Genomic DNA, 23,256 nt, shown 5'->3' with positions numbered 1-23,256 from the left:
AGAAGCAGCATTTTAAAATTATAGTAACTAAAACTGAGATAGGCAGACAGATCAGTGAAAACAGAAAGTCCAAAATCATGCCCTTATATATGTGGATCTAATAAAATCGATGCTCTATAATAGTAGGAGGGAGGATGGATCATTCAATAAATAGCAGTTTGCCAAAAAAATTAATGTAGATTGTAATTTAGTAAGATAAACTAGTAAAAATTCTAGATGACTATAGATTTTTAAGTATCATGAAAGTATACACTCTCTGTATGTATTTAAACATCCAGAAGAACAATAAAAGTGAAAGTCAAAAGCTGGGAAGGATCAGTGAACATTTCCTCATGCGCTTTTGGTTGAATTAAGTTTTTGAATTTTTCAAATTCTGTGACATCATTTTGGTTCCAGTTTTAAAATGTTGTCTACCCAACAATGTCACCTCTCTCTTCCTCTGATAATGGAAAAAAAATCAACAGGTATTGGGAAAGAGTCAAATTCTTTGCAATTAAGTCATTTATACCAGGAGAAGGAAATGGCAACCGACTCCAGTATTCTTGCCTGGAGAATTCCAAGGACAAAGGAGCCTGGCAGGCTGTAGTCCCTGGGATTGCAAAGAGTTGGACCCAACTGAGCGACTATCACTCACTTACTCATTTTTACCAATTGTCCATCTCCTGAAAAATCTTCATGAGTTTCCAAATATATAGTGCAAAGCCCTGGACATCACTGAGATGGCCTTAAGAGATATTATCAGTGCCATGAAGTAATGTTTTTTTTAAAAACCAAAAGCTCATTCCTAAATTCAAATACTCATTTGAGTGCCTTTTACTCAATACAGTCTATTGTAGAGAATAAAATCTTATACCTCCTGCTGATACCTTCACACCATCTGTCAAAAGGCTTATGCTGAATGGACACTGCTTGATTTACATTTCCAGTTTGAGCGTCTTCCCTGCTTTACTGTGCCATGATTAACACACACACTGGTAATCCCGACATTTATTTTCACCAGCTCTTCCTCCCGCCATACCTACTTAGCTAGTGTTCCCAACGCACATTTTCCAATCCTCACCGTGACTCACACAATAATTGCTCACTAAAATAAATACCTCTTTTGTACTATAAGTTTCCAACAGAAAAAGTCGTCAGCTTCTTCTTCCTTGAAGATAGGTCACTCATATTCCAAGTGAGTTCAAAAGTTGGTAGACCAGGGTTTTATCCAACTACAAACCAAAAACAAACACATGCCTTACCACCAGCCTTCAGAACGTTGCTCTTTCACATTAGATGTTATTAACACAGGGCATCATCCATCTGGTGTCCACTGATGAATAAATCCCATCACTACACATCAGTCAGGTTGAGCTAAGTTATGCCGCAGTAACAAGTGGGACCCTGATCTCACTCAGCAAAGTTCGTGACTGGCACGAGGCAGCTGAAGACTGCTGCACGTCATCCTTACTCTGAGACCCAGGGTGGCGGAACACCACTGCTGGAACACGGACAAGTTGTCCTGGCAGCAGGCTAGAGAGAACTCTGAAAATTGTTTATCCACCCTTTTTTTCCAGACTGAAGCTGGTCACGTGGCTATGCCTGACTTCAAAGGCAGCTGGGAGATGCAGTGCTGTCAGGAACGCAGGAGGCAGAGAACTAGAAATGGGTAGTGAATGCCCTAATGATTTCCACATGCTCATTTGACTTCCTCTCTGAGCACAAATGTGTCAAAGGCTATGAAATTGGTTTTGTGAACTTTGGGAAAATATTTTGACTCCAACCTGTTGATGCTTTGGAGAAGGCTTTGAATGTTAGCTTTGAAGTTTTAGACTTCTTAGAGAAAAAGATTCCATTGAAGACTGGAAAGCAGTATTTTGTGGTCATTCTAGAAAAAAAATTGCTCAATGGGTTTATTAAAGAGGTTACTGGTGGAAAATGATGCCAAATCTTCATACTCCTATTTAACGAGGTTTCTGAACAGGACAAATCAGTGCAGAAGTAGAAAGAAATAAATTCCTTCATCCAGTGAAATCCTATCTAAAAATTCACTTGTCAGACTTTTCATTCAACCGTCCAGCTGGAGTTGTTTGTAGGAAATCTGCTCTGGCACATGCAGACTCATAGTCTATAGTTGAACTAGACTGGAATCCGCTTTCCTATTTATATTTATGATGCTATTTTGAGCTCTCGTATTTACATTGCTATTTTCCATACACTCTTATTCTTAACAAACCACTTTGGAGCTGTTGATTCTTTTCTGTGAACTGAGGATTTAAAACAGTAGAGTGATAATAACAAAAAAAATGACAAGTTTTTGAAAAAGAATAAACAGAAAACAAAATGAAGTTCTTAAATAAATTAGGTAGATGTCCTTGAACAGGATAGATATACATATATTCAGTAAAAGTTGACTTGTGGAAATAGTATAAGCAACACTCAGTACCCCTAGAGATAGATAATGTAGAAAACTTTCTGTCTTTATTTTCAGGAAATGGGAACAATCTGAAAAGTTCAAAGCTTGTGGTTCCTCAGAGAATATGATCCTCCCATTCTATCAGACAGTGTTCTTCTCAATACCTCCAACCAATTTATGGGTTTTTTTTTGGCCTTTATTGCAAGAGATGCCCCAATTATCTTAATTAATCCTCCCTTTAACCTTCTAATTATGGCATGAAAAGAGATTGGGAGGGATATTTTCTCCTCCTGCTATTTGATTATATACACAGGTCTCACTAAACAACAGAGAAACATTTTCATTTGCATGCCTCCTTTTTTAATGGCATATTGAGTACACCAGTTCAGAGCCCAATATCCCAATGCAAAGTGTGGGTAATTAGAAGAGGGTTCTCAAGCTTGGGATCAAAGACAGGGGTCTCTCACTTCCTGGCTTTTACCCCAGAATTGAAATCTGGGACCACATTCTCAGATGGCAATGGAGAGAGAGAGAGGCAAGGCCTCAAAAATTCCTGACTCAGCTACTGACTTTTTCCCCCCTAATCTATTTTATCTGTTTATTTATTGGCTGCTTTGGGACTTAGTTGCAGCACATGGGATCTTTTGCTGGGACACATGGGCTCAGTGGTTGCAGTGTGTGGGCTTAGTTGCCTCCTAGGTATGTGGGATCTTAGTTCCCTGACCAGGTATTGAATCCATGTCCTCTGCACTGGAAGGTCTGTTCTTAACCACTGGACCACCACAGGGAGTTCCCTCAGCTACTGTCTCTTACCCTGGAGTGAGGATAACTAGCTGGCCTTACATATAATCCCCTGAAAATACCACAGTGTGGGCCCATGAGCAGTGATCTGAACCCTGTGACCCCAGTGCCTTGAATGAATTTCATGTTCAATGGGTCAGTGATCCCATTCTTACCTAGGGGAAGGACCCTGGGAAGTGGTAGAGAAAACTCAGCCAGGTTCCCTGTAAAAGTTGTCTATAGGGAGGAGAGAGAAAGTCTATTCTTCTGTGAACCAAAGTATGAAAAAGTAGGGAAAGACGTTGCTTCTCTTAGGCACTAGTGTTCAGTGGTTTCTATGGTTTGAATGTGTGTGTCACCCCAAAAGAAAAAAGCAAGGAACCCAGAAACCCCAAGTCTGTTCCTTTAGTGGGAAGGGAGTTCAGGAGTGAAGCTCCAATTCTCTCCTCTCAAATTTTTCTTCCCTTTGAAGAATTGCTCATTAATTACCAAGCCCTCCAACACTGTCCTGTGTAGGGATGTGTTATGGGCTGAAGTGTGTTCTCTAAAATTCCCATGTTCAAGTCTTAACCCCAGTACCTCAGAATGGGATGTATAAAGAGACAGGATTCTTTAAGAGCTAAGTTACCATGAGGTCCTATAAGAGAAGTTGCTCAGTTGTGCTCGACTCTTTGTGACCCCATGGACAGTAGCCTGCGCCAAGCTCCTCCGTCGATGGGATTTTCTAGGCAAGAATACTGGAGTGGGTTGCCAATGACTGAAGTCCTTATAAGAGGAGGATGCCTTAGATATTGACACACATAGAGGAGAGACCAGGTGAAGACACAGGGAGAAGGTGGCCGTCTTCTCTGAGGTGCTTTGTTAGGGCCATCCTGGCAAATAATACACAATGGGTGGAAAGTGACTTCTTTTGATGTCTAAGAGCATAGCTGAGAGCAAACATTTAAGGCAAGTTTTTGTAAAGTTTATTGTTGTCCAGTTGCTAAGTTGTGTCTGACTCTTTGTGACTCCATGGACTGCAGCATGTCAGACTCTTCTGTCCTCCACTATCTCCCAGAGTTTGCTCAAATTCATGTCTGTTGAGTTGGTGATGCCATCCAGCCATCTCATCCTCTGTCACCCCCTTCTCCTCCTGCCCTCAATCTTTCCCAGCATCAGGGTCTTTTGCAATAAGTTGGCTCTTTGCATCAGGTGGCCAAAGTATTGGAGCTTCAGCATCAGTCCTTCCAGTGAATACTAAGGGTTGATTTCCTTTAGAATTGACAGTCTTGATCTCCTTGCATCCAAGAGACTCTCAAGAGTCTTCTCCAGCATCACAATTAGAAAGCATCAATTTTTTGGTTTTTAGGGTCCAACCCTCACATCCATACATGACTACCAGAAAAAGCCCAGCTTTAACTATTCATAAAGTTTGCGACACAGCAAAAAAGAACCAGACTCACACACTAGGTAAAACTAGGTCATCTGTCTTGTAAGAAGTGGCTTGCTTTTTAAGCTCACTAATGGCTCATCCCATTCAGGAAAGAATTGATACCTCCTGCATAACAGGGTCCTCTTGCGGCTGCCTGGGTCCAGAGCTGGATCCCCACCCACACAGCCCGTCATTTTGTCCAGAAGTCATGTGGTCACACGTGCTGAGAGCTGGGTTAGGACTCAGACCACAAGTGGCCTGTGGCTGGAGTTCGTGGTCAAGAAAAGAGCGGTAGAACCCAGCATCACAACCCCTGGGCTTGTCTTCAAGCTGGTGTGGACGTGCTGTGAATCTGTATGGCTGTGGCATTTCCACATGTGCACTGGGAAGGCCATGTGGGAAGGCTGGGAACAAGGTGTCCGTAAGCATCTGATGAAAACTATGTTCCCACACCCCTAGGAGGGCCTCAGAGCAGGGACGATGCTCTCCTCTCACTCGAGGGAAACCTTACAGGAACATTCTCTGGCAAAGGCGAGCCCCTCCAGCGTGCTCCAGGAAAATAGTTCTGAACACAAGAACTGCCAGGTCTGGATAAACATAGCTCAGTCCCTCAGATGTTTTGAACATGACTGAATGTTCATACCGCACAGCCTTCCATCAGAGGCCTCCAAATAGTTCACATAAAATCCTGAGCCTGTTCCAGGCGGCGGCTCGTCAAGGGTTATCAGATCCACTGTTAGAGAGACTGAGCACCATGAAGTGTTTATCCTTGGAGATAAAGTGAACCAGGAGAAAGTTGACACTTCAGATGGAGCTGGTGGCAGGATAGTCCAATTCTAATGGACTTGGACGTTTCTTTATACTCCAAACCCCACTTTCCTCATGTTTAAAATGGGAATAATAAAATGATAATTCCCTGGTGGCTCAGATGGTTAAGAATTCGCCTGCAATTTGGGAGACCTGGGTTCAATTCCTGGGTTAGGAAGATCCCCTGGAGGAGGGCTTGTCAACCCGCTCCAGTATTCTTGCCTGGAGAATCCCCATGGACAGAGGAACCTGGCAGGCTACAGTCCATGGGGTCGAAAAGAGTTGGACACGACCGAGCGACTAAGCACATTGATAATAATAGTGTGTCTTGGGACTTCTTGGTGGCCCAGGGATTAAGATTCTATGATCCCAGTGCATGGGGCACGGGTTCAATCCCTGGTTGGGGAACTAAGATTCTGCATGTTGGAGGGTGTGGCCAAAAAATAAAATAAAATAATAGTGTGTCTTCATATACATGCTCTAGGTTTTCAGTCAGATTAAAAAGCAAAGAGGGTTCCTACTTTGTGGTGGGGAAGCTCTCAAAGTTCCTGCACACACTAGCCTTCAGGAAGAAACATAGAAAATGATGAGAAAGGTGATAAATGCTGAAGTGATAAAGACCTTCAAAAACATATTCATCACTGTCTCAGCATTATTTTTTTTTCCATATTGATATATATTTAAATTAGGATAATAAAATAATGTCATAATTTAAAATAATTATACAATTCAAATTGACATCCACAATTTTCCCCATTTAATTATACAACATAAGAACTTCATTATGATGCTGCACAATTTTTTAAAATACCTGTGTTAAAAGATACACATTATTTAGAGATGCAGTATATTTTCATTATTTGTTTCCTTAATCATTGTAGCTCTTAAAAATTGTGTTGAATATATTTGTAAATACTGATTTTTCTCCATTAAAAATCTTTTCCACTAGAATTTCCTCCCAGAAAAGAATTATGGAGCCAAAGAAAAAACAATTGATATTTTTTCACAGCTATTTCTAAAACAACTGTATTTACTATGTCTAACTCTTACTTTATGTACACCTGATTTGCTGATATGTTGGGGGAATCACATCTCAGAATAAGGAAATGCATTGCAGCACTTTGTTTCCACTAAGTATAACATTTTCATTTTACATAACTAAAAATAAAACTCTTTTATTTTTGAAAGAAAACTATATTTTGCAAAATGCATTTTATTATCTATATATCTTCCCTCTTCTTTGGGAAAGAAATGTCCCCCAAATTACTCATTCCATTAGTAGTGCTGCCTCCTGTAACCAGGAATGATGGAAGATGGATGCCTTGAGTACATGGGAGAAGAAAGCATGAGAATGCATGTAGCAGAAACATAAAAGAGTGGGAAGGTCATTCCTATTATGGGTGGGTGCTCTGCTGCTGTTTGGTAATAAAATTTCAGGCATTAAGAGCATTTAACAAGGGCACACTTCATGACTTTGTGTGAACAAACATATATTCATATACATGGTGGTGGTGGTGGTTTCGTTGCTCAGTCATGTCCAACTTTTGCAACCCCATGAATTGTGGTGCACCAGACTCCTCTGTCCATGGGATTTTCCAGGCAAGAATACTGGAGTGGGCTGCCATTTCCTTCTCCATGTCCCAGCATTCTTGAGACATCCTATGATTCTACTGTACCAAAGTCTATTAAACCCATCTTGAAGTCCAAGCAACAGAAAGGATAGTGGATGAGCCATGAGGTTGGAAATTTTAAATGTTTGAAGTAACATAAATAAATGAGTTGTAAAGCAATTCAAAGCAATATTTAACAGCCAGAGTGTGGTGCATGTAAACCCAGGATCCCCACCTTCATGTGCAGATTTCTAGTGAAACACAGAGGTTTGGAGATTTGTATGTTTTTTCAACAACTCCTTCATTCATGCATACAACAAATATTAATAAAGTGCCTATGTTATGCCAGGGACTGAAGTTAGCCATAGGAGTGGAAGAGTGGTAAGACAAGTCTCAGCCTTCCAAGACTAGAGCCTAGAAGGAGAACATCAATAAGGATATTAAAAAAAGAAAGAAATGCAATAAAGTGTAATTAGATTCTCAACAGCTGGACTTGGTATTCAGGATGTCAGCAGTATCTGAGTAAGGACACAGGCCTGTGCCATCCAGTGATTTTTTTATTGACTATTTTTTTCCCTTTCTTTTTTATTTTTTAAATTGCCAAAGTATGTTAACACTTTTACAGCAGACTTGGAAAATACAGAACAAAGTTATATATAGTTCCACTATATATTACGATTATTTTTTAAGTAGATAATTTAAGATTTTTGGTTGGAGTTTCAATATCAAATGCTCAAAAATTAATAGAATGAATATACAGAAAAGGATATACTAGACTCAAACAGCACCATAAACCAATTCAAAGTAATTAAGATTTATGCAATTTTCATACAACAGTAGGATATGAATTGTATTCAAGTTCCCACAGACTATAAACTAGGAGATGTTGGAACATACCCAAGGATATAAAACAAGGTGCAAAAATTCCATGGTCTAAAGGTATTGAAATCATACAGAGTCTGTTCTCTTATCACTGTGAAGCTAAATTTAATGACTATTTTTAAAGACAAGTTTTAAGCTTACAGGAAAATTGAGAAAAAGGTATAGGAATTTCCCATACAGCTTCTACCCGCCTCCCCACATACACAGCCTCCCCATTATCAATGTCCCCCACCAAATGGTATGTTTATTACAGTTGATGAATCTACAAGGGCTCATCATAGTCATCCAAAGTCCACAGTTTACCTTAGCATTCATTTGGTGTTATACATTGTATGGGTTTGGACAAAGGTATAATGACATGTACCCATCATTACAATACCATACAGAGTATTTCCACTGCCCTAGAAACCTTCTGTACTTTATTCATTCCTAGTGTCTGTGTAGGTCGCTCAATCATGTCTGACTCTTTGGGACCCTATGGACTGTAGCCCGCCAGGCTCCTCTCTCCATGGAATTCTCCAAGTAAGAATACTGGAGTGGGTAGCCATTCCTTTCTCTAGGGGATTTTCCTGACCCAGGGGTTGAACCTGGGTCTCTTGCATTGCAAGCAGATTCTTTACTGTCTGAGTCACATGGGAAGCCCTAACTGCTATTAACTATTCATTCCTAACTGCTCCCCAAAGTCCTGACAACTGATCTTTTGACTGTCTCCAAGGTTTTGCCTTTCCCAGAAAGTCATGTAGTCAGAGTCATACAGTATGTAGACTTTTCAGATTGGCTTCTTTTTCTGAATCATATGCATTTAAGTTTGCTGGGCTTAGTTGCTCAGTCATGTCCACCTCTTTGCGACCCCATGGACTGTAGCCCACCAGGCTCCTCTGTCCATGGGGATTCTCCAAGCAAGAATACCAGAGTGGGTTGTCATGCTCTCTTCCAGGGGATCTTCCTGACCTGGGAATCAAATTGGGGTCTCCTGCATTGCAGGTGGATTCTTTACCAACTGAGCTACCCTCCTCCATGTCATTTCAAGGCTGGATAGCTCACTGTGTGTGTTCAATAATATTCCATTGTCTGGATACACCAGTTCATTGACACATGCAATGACTTTAATTTTGCTCGGGTGCAGTGTGACCTGGGTGGCTGAGGGCACAGTGTGAAATGTATGGGCAGGAACAAGTCACCAAACTAATGAGGAGACCAGCTGACTTTCCACCACCAGCTGATGCTTGGTTGGAGGGAGGGGTATGGTGGTGACTGGCATAGTTATCTTCATAGTGTGACTGATAAGAATCTATCTCAGTGTAGTGAGAAACACCCTTAAGAAAAATCCAGTTGCTAGCAGCGATGATGGAGAAGAGAAGAAATGAAAGACCTCTAAGGACATGACTGTTGACAGTAACCATTGATACTGATGGACTGTAGGTTGCCTTCTGTGTACTTGGGTCTTTGGTAGCACACTTCTCCTAAAGAGCATTCAGTTCCAAATGGGAAGCAACTATGTTTTGTGAACACTTACCGGCATTTTGGGGCTTCCCTGGTGGCCTGAAGGTAAAGAATCTGCCGGCAATGTAAGAGATGTGGGTTTGATCCCTGGGTCAGGAAGATTCCCTGCAGAAGGAAATGGCTACCCACACTCCAGTATTCCTGCCTGGAGAATTCCATGGACAGAGGAGCCTCATGGGCATTTTGGCGCTAGTTAACTAAAATAGGTTCTTTCCCAGGCTTAGAATGTATTCCTCATGAATAGAAAGGCTCTATTCTATATGAAGTGTGTGATGGTAGACGGAAAGTGTTAGAAGCTTCTTGAAGGGAGTGACTTGGAGCAGATTCTTGGAAGATAAGTCATGCACTGACCATGTGGCTAAGATCAAAAGTTCAGAAAGACCCTTGCCTGTTTGGAAAATACTGGACAAAAACCAAACAAAGGGACTTCTGTTTCTGGCCAAGGAGGGTGGTAGGGATTTACCCTTTGACCAGAAACGACCCAAAGTGATCATGGCAAGGAAAGTTCATAAGCTGGTTGTTTGTCCTTGAAATATCTTCCCCCACAGAATTGGTTTTAAGTGACAGTTTCATTCCTGGATGATGCACAAAAGCCTGTTTCCTCCATATGAGGGAATTTCAACTATATTCTCTGTTAAGTAGGTTTTATAGCCTGGTTTGAAGACACAGTCTCCCCATGTTATACATTGTTTTCCTGAAGGAGATGTTGAGGGACCAGAAGAACAAGGAAACAATGATCATTTTAACAGTTCTTTCACATGCTGCCAGGTGTCTGCTGAAATGGAAATGGAGAGGTTCAAGGACAGGTCTGGCCTCTGGGAAGAGCGTTTGGTCTTCCAAACAGCCTCTGGGCGTTGTTTGGTCAGTGGGTAAAGGTCTTTTCTAAGCACTTGAGGCTTCCTCCTCCCTGGAGAGGGCTGTCCAAGGCTCTTGGTTGCCCTGAAGGGGGAACTGGGGAATTATTATGGACCCAGAGACTCTCCAGCTTGATACAGTTCCTTCTAACCCAGGTATGGAATGAGATGATAAGAGCAAATAAATGTATCTGGGTGGTCATAGGGTCTGTGGATATTTAGCAAACAGAGAACATATAAGTAAAAAAGGACACAAATAAAAAGGCATCTCCAAGGCAACAGAGAGGAGTGCTATTTGTGGGGATGTTGGCGGGGGCAGGGACCATTGCAACACAGGGGATACATTCCTAACCGGTCCTTTCAGGGCATTTGGGAACTTTCCAAGAAGTAATAGACTGAGAGCTGGAGGACTAGCACAAGTCAGAGCGGTGATGGAGGCTGAGAGAATTCCAGGCAGGGAGAAGGGGCAGGGCAGGGGTCAGAAGGCAGGGCAGAACACGCCTGGTAGAGACACTACAAACTGCAGCCCACCTATCACTGAGTACAGAAGGTATTGGGGAATAGTTCAAAGCACCATCACAGCATGTTTTGTTACAGGACAAAAGGATTTAAGTCAGCTAATAAATGGGCTTCCCTGGTGGCTCAGCGGTGAAGAATCCACCTGCTAACACAGGAGACATGGGTTAGATCCTTGGGTCAGGAAGATCCCCTGGAGAAGGACATGGCCACCACCCTGCTATTCTTACCTGGAGACGCCAATGGACAGAGGAGCCAGCGGGCTACAGTCCATGGGATCGCAAATAGTCAGACTTGACTTAGTGACTAAACAACAACAATAAGCAGGCTATAACCAGGTTTCTATTTTGTTCTGTTGATGTTTTTTGTTGCAGGACTTCTCAGAACCTTTGAAATTCTTTTAGATGTTCATATCCATCAAGAAATCCTCTAGTGGACTTTTCTCTCAAGAAACCTTCAGCATGTTCCGTGGAGGCCTTAGTGGGCAGGCCATCTCACTAGAGACACTCAGCTAAAGCTTTGGGACAAAGCCAGGAGGAGAACATGGTCTCTGGAGTTAGAAAGATCCAGGCTTTTTGACCTCGATTCTATGAGCAAAATGTTCACGTTTTCTAGCTTTGCTTCCCTCACAAGGGAAAACTTGGAACAATAGTTGGAATAATAGTTTTATTTTATTTTAGTTTTATTTTGGAATAGTAGTTCCAAAAATAATAGTTGTCAACAGTGGTTGCCCCTGGGGGCTAGGAATTGACTGGAAAGCAGCTTGATGGAATTTTCTGGGTTGACACTAATGTGCTGTATTACTCAGGTGGAGACAGTCATCAAATTCCATCAGTGGTTCCCTTGAGATGTGCACATTTCACTGTATGTAAATCTTACCTTAAAAATGTTAAGCATGTATTGCACTTTATTTAATGGTTTTCATGTCATGTTACTTAAGAATGAATAACTTGACATCTGCAACTAACTTTTAAATGAATAAAAAGTAAAATGGGTTGATAGATGGATACATATGTGATAGAACAAATGCTGTTCAAAGGTAGCAATTGTAGATTCTAAGTGGTATGACTTTGGGTGTTCACTGGGCCACTCTTTCAACTTTTTTTGTGTTTTTTATCATAATAAAATGTTGGGGAAAAGTAATAATTACTATTTCTCAGGTCAATTTCAGTATAGTGAGTCCCCTACACATGAATGAGTTCCCATCCATGAGCATGTTTCTAAGTCCAACTCGTTCATAAGTCCAATAAAGTCAGCCTAGGTACCCAACTAACGTGATTGGTTATGTATTGATAGTTCAGTGCAGTTAATCAGTTGTGTATGACTGTGACCCCATGGACTGCAGCATGCCAGGCTTCCCTGTCCATCATTGATAGTACTGAACTGAAATAGGTTTATAATACTTTTCCATATGGTAAAGAATCCACCTGCAAGACAGGAGACATGGGCTTGGTCCCTGGGTTGGGAAGATCCCCTGGAGAAGGGAATGGCAACCCACTCCAGTATTCTTGCCTGGAAAATTCCATGGACAGAAGAGACTGGCAGGCTACAGTTCATGGGGTCACAAAGAACTGGACATGACTAACACACACTCCATAAAAAACAAAGAAAAAATAAAACATTTAAAATTTTATAGTACAATAATCTTATAGACATATGAACTAACTCATGTGATTGGACATGCAAACACACGTTAGCATCTTTGAAAGTTGGCAACGTGGAGGTTCGTATGTAGGGGTCTCACTGTATGAATACAATGTCCAGAACATAACAAGTTGGTGATGACGGTTATTTTTAATGGTCATTAGATAGTGACAAAGTGCAGGCAGAGAGAGCATTTGGCTTTGGCAGTCATTCAGAGAAATTAAACCAGGGCCTAAAATAGAGTGGCTGCCGTGAGAATGAAGGTGGTGGAAACAATTTGGAGGTGGAGATGCTCATACTTGGTGATCCATGGGTAACTGGTGTTGAGAGAAGGCATAGAGTCTGGGGTGATGCCGCAGCTTCCAGTCTTGACAATGGATGGTTGGATGCTGGTACCTTTCAGAGGGGCCCATCCTCTCTGGATGAAGGAGAGCAGGCTCCAGAATGTCCTGGACCCGAGGCGGTTTCGTAGTGAAGGAGCTGCAGCAGCCCTGACTGTTTGACATGTCGGCTCCTCTTCTCACCTTGCCCGCTTCCACAGAGCAAGGCAAAACATGTCAAGCTTTGTTTCCACCAGTGAGAGGAATATCTTAAGGCTGCAAGACTCTGCTTCAGGAAGGTGCTTCAAGGGACACTCTTTAAAGCGCTTTGCAGATTTTCTCTGGAAATGACAGCTTTATGGTCCTGGGGTCTGCAGGTTGTTAAGATAGTGTGGCTCTGTGGAGGGGTGTGACCGCTCAGTGTGTGGTAGAGTGTGGTTCCTGCAGCCCTGAGACCCTCACCCGGTGCTCCGGGCAGGGCCAGCCTCAGAGTAGTGCTGCCATCAAGACTGTAGCTCAGGGACTTCTCTGGCAGTCCGGCAGTTAAGAAATCTGCCTTGCAATGCAGGGGACACGGTCCAGGAACTAAGATCCCATATGCAACAGAGCACCTAAGCCCAGGCACCACAACTACTGAAGTCTGCACTTTAGAGCCTGTGCTCTGCCCAAGACAGGTCACTGCAATGAGGAGCCGTGCACAGCAAGGAAGACCTGATAATAGCCAAAAGTAAGTAAATAAATACTTAAAAAATAGACTGTGGCTCAGAGATGGTGGTGATAGAGCAATGCTTCCTGGTATGACTATTTTCTCTGGCCAAGGACATGTTGAACGTTGAGAGTTATTCTTTTCATTATTCAGTGCTCTTCCCAAGTAAGGGTGCTGTTTTTCATAAAAATGTGCCTGTTACTTGATTTTCCATGCGCCTTGCTTTGGGGATTGAAGACCTGCATCAAAGGAAAAGTGTTAGTAGTCAGGCTTACGCTACAGAGGAGAGCTCACGGTTCCAGGGAGGCGGCTGTATGAGTTGCGGGGTTGGCCTCAGCTGTCTCCACGGTGATGCTGCTGGAAGCTTTGTGCGCACACAGCTCACCAACTGGAACAGGGCTGCCACGAGGAAGTAAACATTGAGAGTGAGACTTTAGAAGCTTTTAGAGCGATTTTACATGGCATGACACCCAGTGTGTGACCAGGGGACATGTCCCTCTGGCGTATCTATGGGATCCTATAGAACCTTTGAGTCTTCTCAATTTCTTTATTTATCACTCTCATTCCTTAGAGATGCAGCTGAGCCAGTGTTGAAAGCCTGTTTTCTAGGCTCCAAGGAACCAGGAATGTGAGGAAGTCTATCCATGACCGTGGGTGGGGCCAGAGTGTGGGGGTTCCAATTGCCTCTGCTGACAGAGTCCTGCTTCTGATTATAACCTGTTTGATATGAAATCCTAACTCTATGATTCTCCATGTATCAGTTAGCTTTAGCTGCATAAGAAATCATCCCCAAACTTTTATTTTTTTGGCTGAACTGCACGGCATGTGGGATCCTAGTTCCCCCACTGGATATTGAACCTCTGTCCCCTACATTGGAAGCTCAGAATCTTAACCAGTGGACCACCAGGGAAGTCCCCATTCCTAAACTCAGTGGCTTAAAATGACAATTTATTGACTATCAAGATTCTGAGAGCTGGCTGGGCTTCATTTGGTATTCCTTCTGATCTGGCCCCAAACCCACTGTCCCATCCAGGGTGGCTCATGGGTCTGGGGTCTTCGGAGTTGGGTGGGATGGTTGAGATCATGCTCCATGAGGTCTCCCCATACCTAGCAGGCTTCCCTGGGCTTGTTGTGATGATGGGGGAACAGTCCCCAGCAGTAGGAGATTAACCCTCAAGGGGCAATTGCTCTTTAAGCCTCCTAACATCCCATTGGCTAAAGCAGGTCAGCTCTGGATTCAAACGGTGCAGAAACAGACTGTACCGCCTCATGGAGGAAACAGAAAAGCTACATGGTAAGGAGGTGAGCATACAGGGACCAGAAGCTTTCCTGGCTATTTTTGAATTTAATGAAGATTGACGAGACCCTGTGACAATGTTCACCCCTGGCTCATAGTAGCTGCTCACTAAAGAGTTATTAAATGAATAAGATTTTAAGACTTTATTTTTCCTTCTTTTCACATAGTTGAGGTTAAGATGCTCAAAATACACTGCTCCCAGAGGCTGGTTCTGACTGTGGATGCCAAAAATGCTTAGTCGTCTGTTTACTCTGTCATCATGGAAGAAGCCAGTAAAGTCCAGTGACCTTAGTTAGAGCAACTGTATAGCTTTTGTTTCCTTCATAGAAGCAGCCACTGGCATGGACTGGGAGCTCAGTATTCATCCATTGTGTGGTTGTTAGAACAACACCAACTGGTTTCAGCTCCACCCAGGTATTCACACATAACATTGTGTACAAGGAGTAGGGGGTAAGAATCAGCCACTAAAATTATTGGGTGAGAAATGGCTCTATCAGGCCTATCTCTGGAGAAAACTCTAGTTTGAAAGGATACAAGCACCCCAAAGTTCACAGCAGAACTATTCACAACAGCCAAGACACGGAAGCAACCTAAGTGTCCATTGACAGAGAAATGGGTAATAAAGGTGTCATGTATATATGTCGTATGTATACAATGAAATATTACTCAGCCATAAAAAGAGTGAAATAATGCTATTTGTAGCAACATGGATGGACCTAGATATTATCACACTAAGTGAAGTCAAGTCAGAAAGACAAATATCATGTGATACTGCTTATATATGAATCTAAAAATAAAGATACAGACGAACTTATTTATAGCACAGAAATACACTCACAGATATAGAAAAGAAAACAAACTTAGGGTTACTGAAGGAAAACAGCAGGGAGGAAGGATAAGTCAGGAGTGTGGGATTAACAGATACACTACTATTTATAAAATAAATAATCAACAAGGACCTACTGTATAGCAGAGGGAACCCTACTCAGTATTTTGTAATAATCTATAAAGGAAAAGAATCTGAAAAAGAATATACGTATACATGCATAACTGAATTCCTTTGCCATACACGTGAAACTAATACAACATTGTAAATAAACTATAATTCAATTTAAAAAAAAAAAGGAAAAAGAGGATAGAAAAACTTGAACTTACAGAAAAAGTCTTATTGCCTTTTCTAATAAACCTCACATGTTCAGGAAAAAGAAAAAGAAAAATGGCTCCACCAGTCACCTGGGTGGACGCATACCTGCTGGTGTGCTGTCTGAATGCGGGGCTCTGGTGCATAGGCTGGTGGACCAGGTTCCTGTTTTCTCTAGTTCCATAGCTGAGGGGTCCCGGTATCCAGCCCCTCAGTGGTCATCTTCCTCAGCTTTCTGGAGTGGAGCATCTTTCTCAGAAGGTCTTCCTGTTGGGGGCCCATCCCCGACAACCCTCGCCAACCACTCTCACCCTGGATTCTCTGGAAGAACCTCTTGGGAGGGGGTTATTTGAGAAACCTGGGGTGATCTGAGTAACAATGTGATCAGGATGCTTTCGTTTCTCTGGAGGAGTTCCTGCCCTCCCCTGCAGCCTGCATCCCTGGGGCATCGCTGGGCTTCCATGCACCGGCTCAATATTCCTCTGTGTGTCACTGGTCTCTGGGTGTGGAGGTGTGTCGGGGGTCCCGGAGCTGTCCTAGGAGAAAAGACACGGCCACAAGAGTCTGCAACACACAGCAAGCTTCATCAGTGGATCTTGGACAGGGCTGCATGAGAGACAAGGTCAGTTCATCACAGCTAGAGACCATACACAGGGACCACCATCCAGAAAGGAAGGAGGGAAAGGGACTCCTTGGGAGGGGCGCCAGGAGCGAGGGCTTATGTGTGTCTCCAGTGGGACATCTCTGGGTCAGAGGACTGAAGGACTGTAGCGGTTTGCGGGGGTCTTACAACCACAGACTCTTTCTCATCAATGGCTTGGAGTCATGGGGTGAGGTCTCACGGGGCTTGCAAAGCAGCCAAGTTCTAAGTGGCTAAAACTTTTGGGCTATTTTTAAATAATTGGATGTGTAAGCTTTGGAGTTAGATGCCAGGGAGCTTTTAAGTAATGGGTTTCAGCCTGCAGTGAAGACGTAAACCACCCAGAGGCCACCTTCAGATCATTCCTATAACCCCGTAACTGGGGTCTGGGTGTTCTTCCAAAGTCCATGATGAGGCCACACCCTGAGCTAAGACTCAGTGGTCTCCCTGAGAGGAGAATGACCACCTGACAGGGGAGAGCCTGAGTGGTCACTGGAAACCACGTGTCCCAAATGGCCTCAGACCATGTTCTCCCTATTCCTTGCTGGGGATTACAGCCCCTGTGAACATCGCCTTTTCCCTGCCGGGGGTGGGGAGGCCTTGGCCGATGCCTCCTGCCCCCACACCTGCCTCTTCATTTCCTGAAATGCCTGGAGCCGTCTCTTCCATTTGTCTCCATTGATTTAGGCTAGAATGTCAGGGCCCAGGAAGGTCATGTAGCCCAGGGTTTCCAGTGGTGAGTTCCAGGGAATCTAATCCTTGGAGACAATCTGAGAACAAGCATTCAGTGCTCTGATACATCTAGGAAAGGCTTCATCACCTAGTCCCCTCCTCGGGCCTCCCAAGACACAGTTGTAGGTTCAAGGATCCAAGATGATAATGGAGTGAGTATGTTGTTCGGGGCATCCTCTGGGGAGATTCTGGAAAGGATCTTGCTGGGGAGGAAAATGCAAAAGCGTCCTGAGGTCTTCCAAGGACTGAGAAGCTGACAAGGCAGTGAAATTCAGATTTTAATGGTGTTTTGATTTCATTATGGTTGTACAGCATAAAGGATGGATGAGCTATGAGAGCAATGATGGAGAGAGAGTGAAAGAGGGACAGAGAGAGATTCAGAGACTGAAGATAGTAAGACAAGGGGAGGGGCTTCCCTGATGGTCCAGAGGTTAAGACTTCGCCTTCCAATGCAGGGGGTGCAGGTTTGATCCCTGGTCGAGGAGCTAAGACCTCATATGCCTCGTGGCCAAAAAACCAAAACATAAAAATACAGAAGCAATATTGTAATAAATTCAATAAAGACTTAAAAAAAGGTGCACATAAAGAAATCCTTAAAAAGAAAAAGACAACAAGACAAGCGAGTCATTTAACCCCCGTGGTTGAATGGACCACACTTTTTATCTGAACCATGTCTGACCTTGCTTTTGCTGAGGGTTATAACAATTCTTAGGTTTTCCAGGTGGTGCTAGTGGTAAAGAACCCATCTGTCAATGCAGGAGATGTAAGAGAAGTAGGTTTGATCCCTGGGTGGGGAAGATCCCCTGGTGAAGGGCATGGCAACCCACTCCAGTATCCTTGCCTGGAGAATCCCACGGATAGAGTGGCCTCATAGTTGTGGTCTCAGTACTTGTGGTGCCTGGGCTTAGTTACTCCTTGGCATGTAGGATCTTCCTGGACCAAGGATCGAACCCATGTCTCCTGCACTGGCAGGCGGATTCTTAACCACCGGACCACCAGGGAAGTCCAACACTTTCATTTTTGTCACTATGAAAACTGGTTGAGTCCACAGAGGCACATTTATGGGATGTAGTGGCTTATGGTCTAAGTGAATGTTTGGGCTGCATCACCTGCCAGTTGTGCGCCCTCGGGCGCTCTGGTAACCTCTGGGGGCTGAAAGGGTCACAGCGGTCCACTCCTCCTGCGACTGTTGTAGGTATTAAAGTCGAGATTTCAGCATAGCATCTGGGGAGTGCCTGATCAGTTATAGGGATCGTGTTTTGTAACTCCCTCCCCAACCACACGATGCTGACTTTTCTTCATTTCATTCAATTATCTTCCTCGACATTATTTTTAATACCTTCACAGCATTTCATGTTATGACTGTACCAACCTTTATCCCATATTGTTTGAGATATAGCATGTTCATTTTCCTTCATTATAAAGGTGTTGCAACAAATAGCTGCTTTTTTTTTTTTCTTGCATATCCATATTTCTAGAATTTTCCTTTCTGGATCAAAACTGTAAGGTAATTGCCACACGAGGTCCGGGATTTATCACTGAAGTCCCCTGGAGAGGTATTTCTTAGTCTCAAACAATGAAGAGTAAAAATACTTGAAGCTTTGCCCAGTCTCTCCTTGAACCTCTCCAAAGGTTTCGACCTTGATCTGTGAACTTCCTAGGCTTTCGCTGAGGTTTCCCACTGGATAAGTGGTTCAGGAGGTCACGAGCAAGAAAACATCTGTTTTCAAGTTCAGTTGAAGTGCAGCCTCATTCCTCCAGCTCAGAAGTGCTCATGGAACAAAAGGAAGCATCGTGGGGACGATGAGGTAGCTTGGGGAATGCTCCTCCAGGTCCCTTGCTGAGATGCTTTGTGTGTGCCCGTTGTTTTGTTTTGCTTTGCTGGTAAGGAATGCTTCAATGCCTGGTGTGGTCCACCTGCCTGAATCAAGCATTCGCTTGGCTTAGAGTGGACCTTCCTGTCCACCTCCCTCAAAAACAACCGGCCTCTGCCAGCCAGCCCAGGCTTCCATCTTGGCCTTGTCTCGCCTGACCTGCGGGACTTGGAAAGTCCGTCCACGCCTCTCCAATCCCCTCACCTCAAGACTGTCACCTCCTCCACCCAAGGGAGCCTCTCTCCACCAGGAGAAGAAAAACGTTCCTTAGGAGTAAGAGTTTTTAGAAAAGTTTCAGAGTTCTCAGTCCCAAGTGCAAATCCACATGGGACCCTCTCTTTCTTGGGTTGCTTTCGAATCCCTGCTCTCGCCTGCTCGTGAGATGCCAGAGAAGACCGCCTTGCCCCTCCACTCGCATCTATGGAATTCGGCCTTTCTCAGCAACAATGTGTTTGGGAACAAAGAGCTCTTTGTACTTCGTATGGTGCCAATAGCTCCACACGACCATTCTGTACTTTCTCTCTCCCATAGGTGGGGCAACTAAAGATGCGATGTATCCCATGATAAACCGCCGGTCTGTGTAACTGAGGGAATGGCCCTGTGCCAGCCTGAGTTTGTGTGACTAGGCTGCTTTTTACCTGCGTCTTCGTTGCTCATTGAGAATATCTTCTAGGGGCTTGGAGATGACATAACTTCAGACACGTCCAGCTATAGCGGAATCCGCATACGGAAGCCAACACTGGCTTCATTCCTCCCCTTCCCCCTCCCCTCCTCTTCCCTTTCTCCTCCCCCCTTCTCTTCCTTCATCCCCCTCTTAGGCTCACTCTCTTAATAACAAACTGCTCAGAAAGTCTAAATGGGTCTGGATGGGGCAGTAACCAGCCTTCCGAGGCCCTTTCAGACCAGCTGTGTCCCAGCCCCGCCAGGAACGCCCACACAGGCTGCAGGCTGTAAGGAAACAGGAAAGGCCACCCTGCTGGCGTAAACACTCCCCAGATATTGACTGAGTGCTTGGTGGGGCCGATGCGCCAACGACATTCATCCCCTGGACAAATGCCCGATTGAGACTCATCTCTGTTTTTCCTTTGGGGAATTCTGTATAATGGAAAAACATCACAGGTTTGGAAACCAGAGGAGCTGGTTTTAAGTCCCAGCAGGTACTCGCTGGTCCGCGGAGGAAAAACCCTCAATTTTCCAAGCCTCAGTTTCCAGCTAGAGAATAGTCCTGATTCCCTTCAAGTAAAATACTATACAGAATGGCATTTTGGCCGCTCTAAGAGCAGAAGACAAGGGTTACCTCTCACTTCCATGCATCTGCTCTGATTCTCCTCCCTGTAGAGAGCAGTGAGGGTCTCATGAAATCAAACCGCCAGCCGTGTGCTGGGGCCACCTTGTGCCGGCTGCACAGGTGAGTGACGCTGAGATCTCGGAGGCAGGATGAGTCAGGGCACTGGGATGGGGGCCACACAGGATGTGGCAAAGGGTAGAAGTTGTAGGACGTTTTCTTACTTTGCTTTTTTAAATGAGAAAATAAACTGGGATGCATAAACAGATAAAACATGTCAGTATCTTTGGTGAAAAAAGGGAATTAGACCACATAACATCTATGGAAGCACCATGAAAAAGGTATAGATGTACTATGAATCCAGACAGCTATGTGTGTTTGTCGCTCAGTGGTGTCCGACTTCTTTATTTTTTTTGTGACTGCATGGACTGTAGCCCACCAGGCTCCTCTGTCCATAAGATTCTCCATGGGAATCCTGGAGTGGGTTGCCATTTCCTCCTCCAGGGGATCTTCCCAACCCAGGGGTCAAACCCAGGTCTCCTGCGTTGAGGCAGATTCTTTACCACTGAGCCACCAGGAAGGCCCCCAGACACCAATAAGAGGCTCCAAAAAGCAGTGGGTACCAAGAGTGGACTCTGCAGCCAGCTGCCCGGATTGAAGCCGTCCTCTGCCGTTTCCTCATGGGGCATCTTGAGACAGTCACTCCGTGTCTTACTGTGCCTTGATTTCCCCCACACCCCATCTTGCCCCAGTCTCCGTCCTCTGAATTCTTAGGCCCTGGAGTAGGAATCTCCAGGCTGAGTCCTGGCCTGAGTGGCAGCAGCCTCTGCAGTGCAGTCTTCAGAGTCAGATCCTGGGAGCATCCAGGAAGGCAGGTGTCTAGGGGGGGGCGTTGCTGGGACACCATGCTCATTGGTCCCCATCACCACCATGTCAGCAGAGGACTGTGGGAAACTCCTCTCTCTCTCTCTGTGTCTCTCTCTGTCTCTCTCACACACACATACACACACATCAGATATACACACAAGCACCTGCTATGCCTACCAAGACTGACCACAGCTGTGTAACACAGCAGCCTGCACTGGGACTTACCTCTATTTGGGACCACCTGACACCATATGATGTGAAGGACTGACTCATTGGAAAAGACCCTGATGCTGGGAAAGACTGATAGCAGGAGGAGAAGGGGGCTACAGAGGATGCAATAGTGGGATGGCATCATCGACTCTATGGACACGAGTCTGAGCAAACTCTGGGAGATGGTGAAGGACAGGGAAGCCTGGCGTGCTGTAGTCCATGGGATCACAAAGAGGCAGACACCACTGAGCAGCTGAACTGAACTGATGCCACATGACGATCTGACTGGATGCTGGAACATCCCAGTGAATGTTAGAAACTTCCCACACCTGAGCCCCCTCCCAGACCACCGTGTCCTTGTGTGGCTCTGGGTCTGGGCAAGGATGTTCCCAATCAAGGACTGACTCTGAGGAGCAGCCAGACCTGAAATCTGAGATATGAAAACAGACTAAATTGTTTCCCTGTGACTGGGGAGATGCTGCCTGGGGGCAGAACTCTCTCCTGACTGTGGAGTCCAGCAGAACAGAACACAAAGTGTCTGTGGCAGAGGAGGACCTCCCTGCATGCATGGGTGCTGCAGACCCTTCACAGAAGAGGGAGAGAAACTGCCAGAATTTCAGGAAACTCATTCACTGAAATGAAGCCCCCTTGCCCGGAAGCTTCCACCTAGAGAACTTGCTAGAGATGGAGGACACTTTCTTTCTTTTTATTTTTTTAAATTAATTTTTATTGGAGTCCAGTTGTATTTCAGTGTTGCATCAGTTTCTGCTGTACAATGAAGCGAACCAGCTATACGTATACATACATCCCCTCATTTTTGGATTTCCTTCCCATTTAGGTCACCACAGGGCATTGAGGAGAATTCCCTGTGCTATCCAGTAGGTTCTCATTTCTCATTAGTTATCTATCTTAAATATAGTATCAACCTGTCAAATGTGTCCATCCCAGTCTCCCAGTTCTCCCACCGCTTGGAGAACGTTTTCTGAGAGTTTGAAGGGGTCCACGCTGCAAAGAGGCCGAGAAGCACCCTCCTTTCTTTCGTGTGCCTCTGCAGCTTTTCCATCATTCTTCCAACCTGTCCTGCCCGACAGGTTAGACTGTTCTCAACAGAGGCTTGTTTATTTGAATTATCTCATGGAGGTCTACATTTAACCCTGACTCGATTAAAAGCCCAAGGAAGACAGAGCCGTAGGAACCCATTTCCAGGAGCTGCATTTCAATGCCTGCCCATGTGACAGGGCGGAGCGAGGTCTAGACAGTCATGGCAGGTGGCGGGGGGCCCTTTGTGGCTGGGGGCTGGGACGGGGGCCCTGATTTGGTTCCCTGATGAGATCCTGTGAAGAGATGACCTGTGAAATGTTTGAGTGCCTTAAAATGATGTTGTTGATAAAGGATGAAACCTACCTGCACACACATTATACACATAGTGTACTGCATTGGCCTCAAAGTCTGTTTGAGCTTGTACATACGCCATAAAAGAAAAACCTGAATGAACCTTTTGGCCAATCCTAGGTTTCATCTCCGCAGACTTCACTGGGGGTGGGGGGGGCACTGAGCATTGGGTGATCTCTTTGCTCTGACACAGGCTGGCACTGGTGGTGAGAATGGCCTTGGCATCCCGGTTTTCGGGCACACCCGAAGCTCCTCTCCCTCCAGTCCAGGCTCCCCACGCCCCAAGGGCCTCTTGGGATCACTGTGTTCTGGTGAGGACACAAAGCTGGGTGCTGTCTCTTTAAACAGTAGAGGCTGAGCCGCTCTCAGGCCACCATGACATATCCCAGC

Source organism: Cervus elaphus, chromosome 5 (genome assembly GCF_910594005.1).
Source record: "Cervus elaphus chromosome 5, mCerEla1.1, whole genome shotgun sequence".
NCBI lineage: Eukaryota > Metazoa > Chordata > Mammalia > Artiodactyla > Cervidae > Cervus > Cervus elaphus.
Note: the sequence above shows the minus strand (reverse complement) of the source record.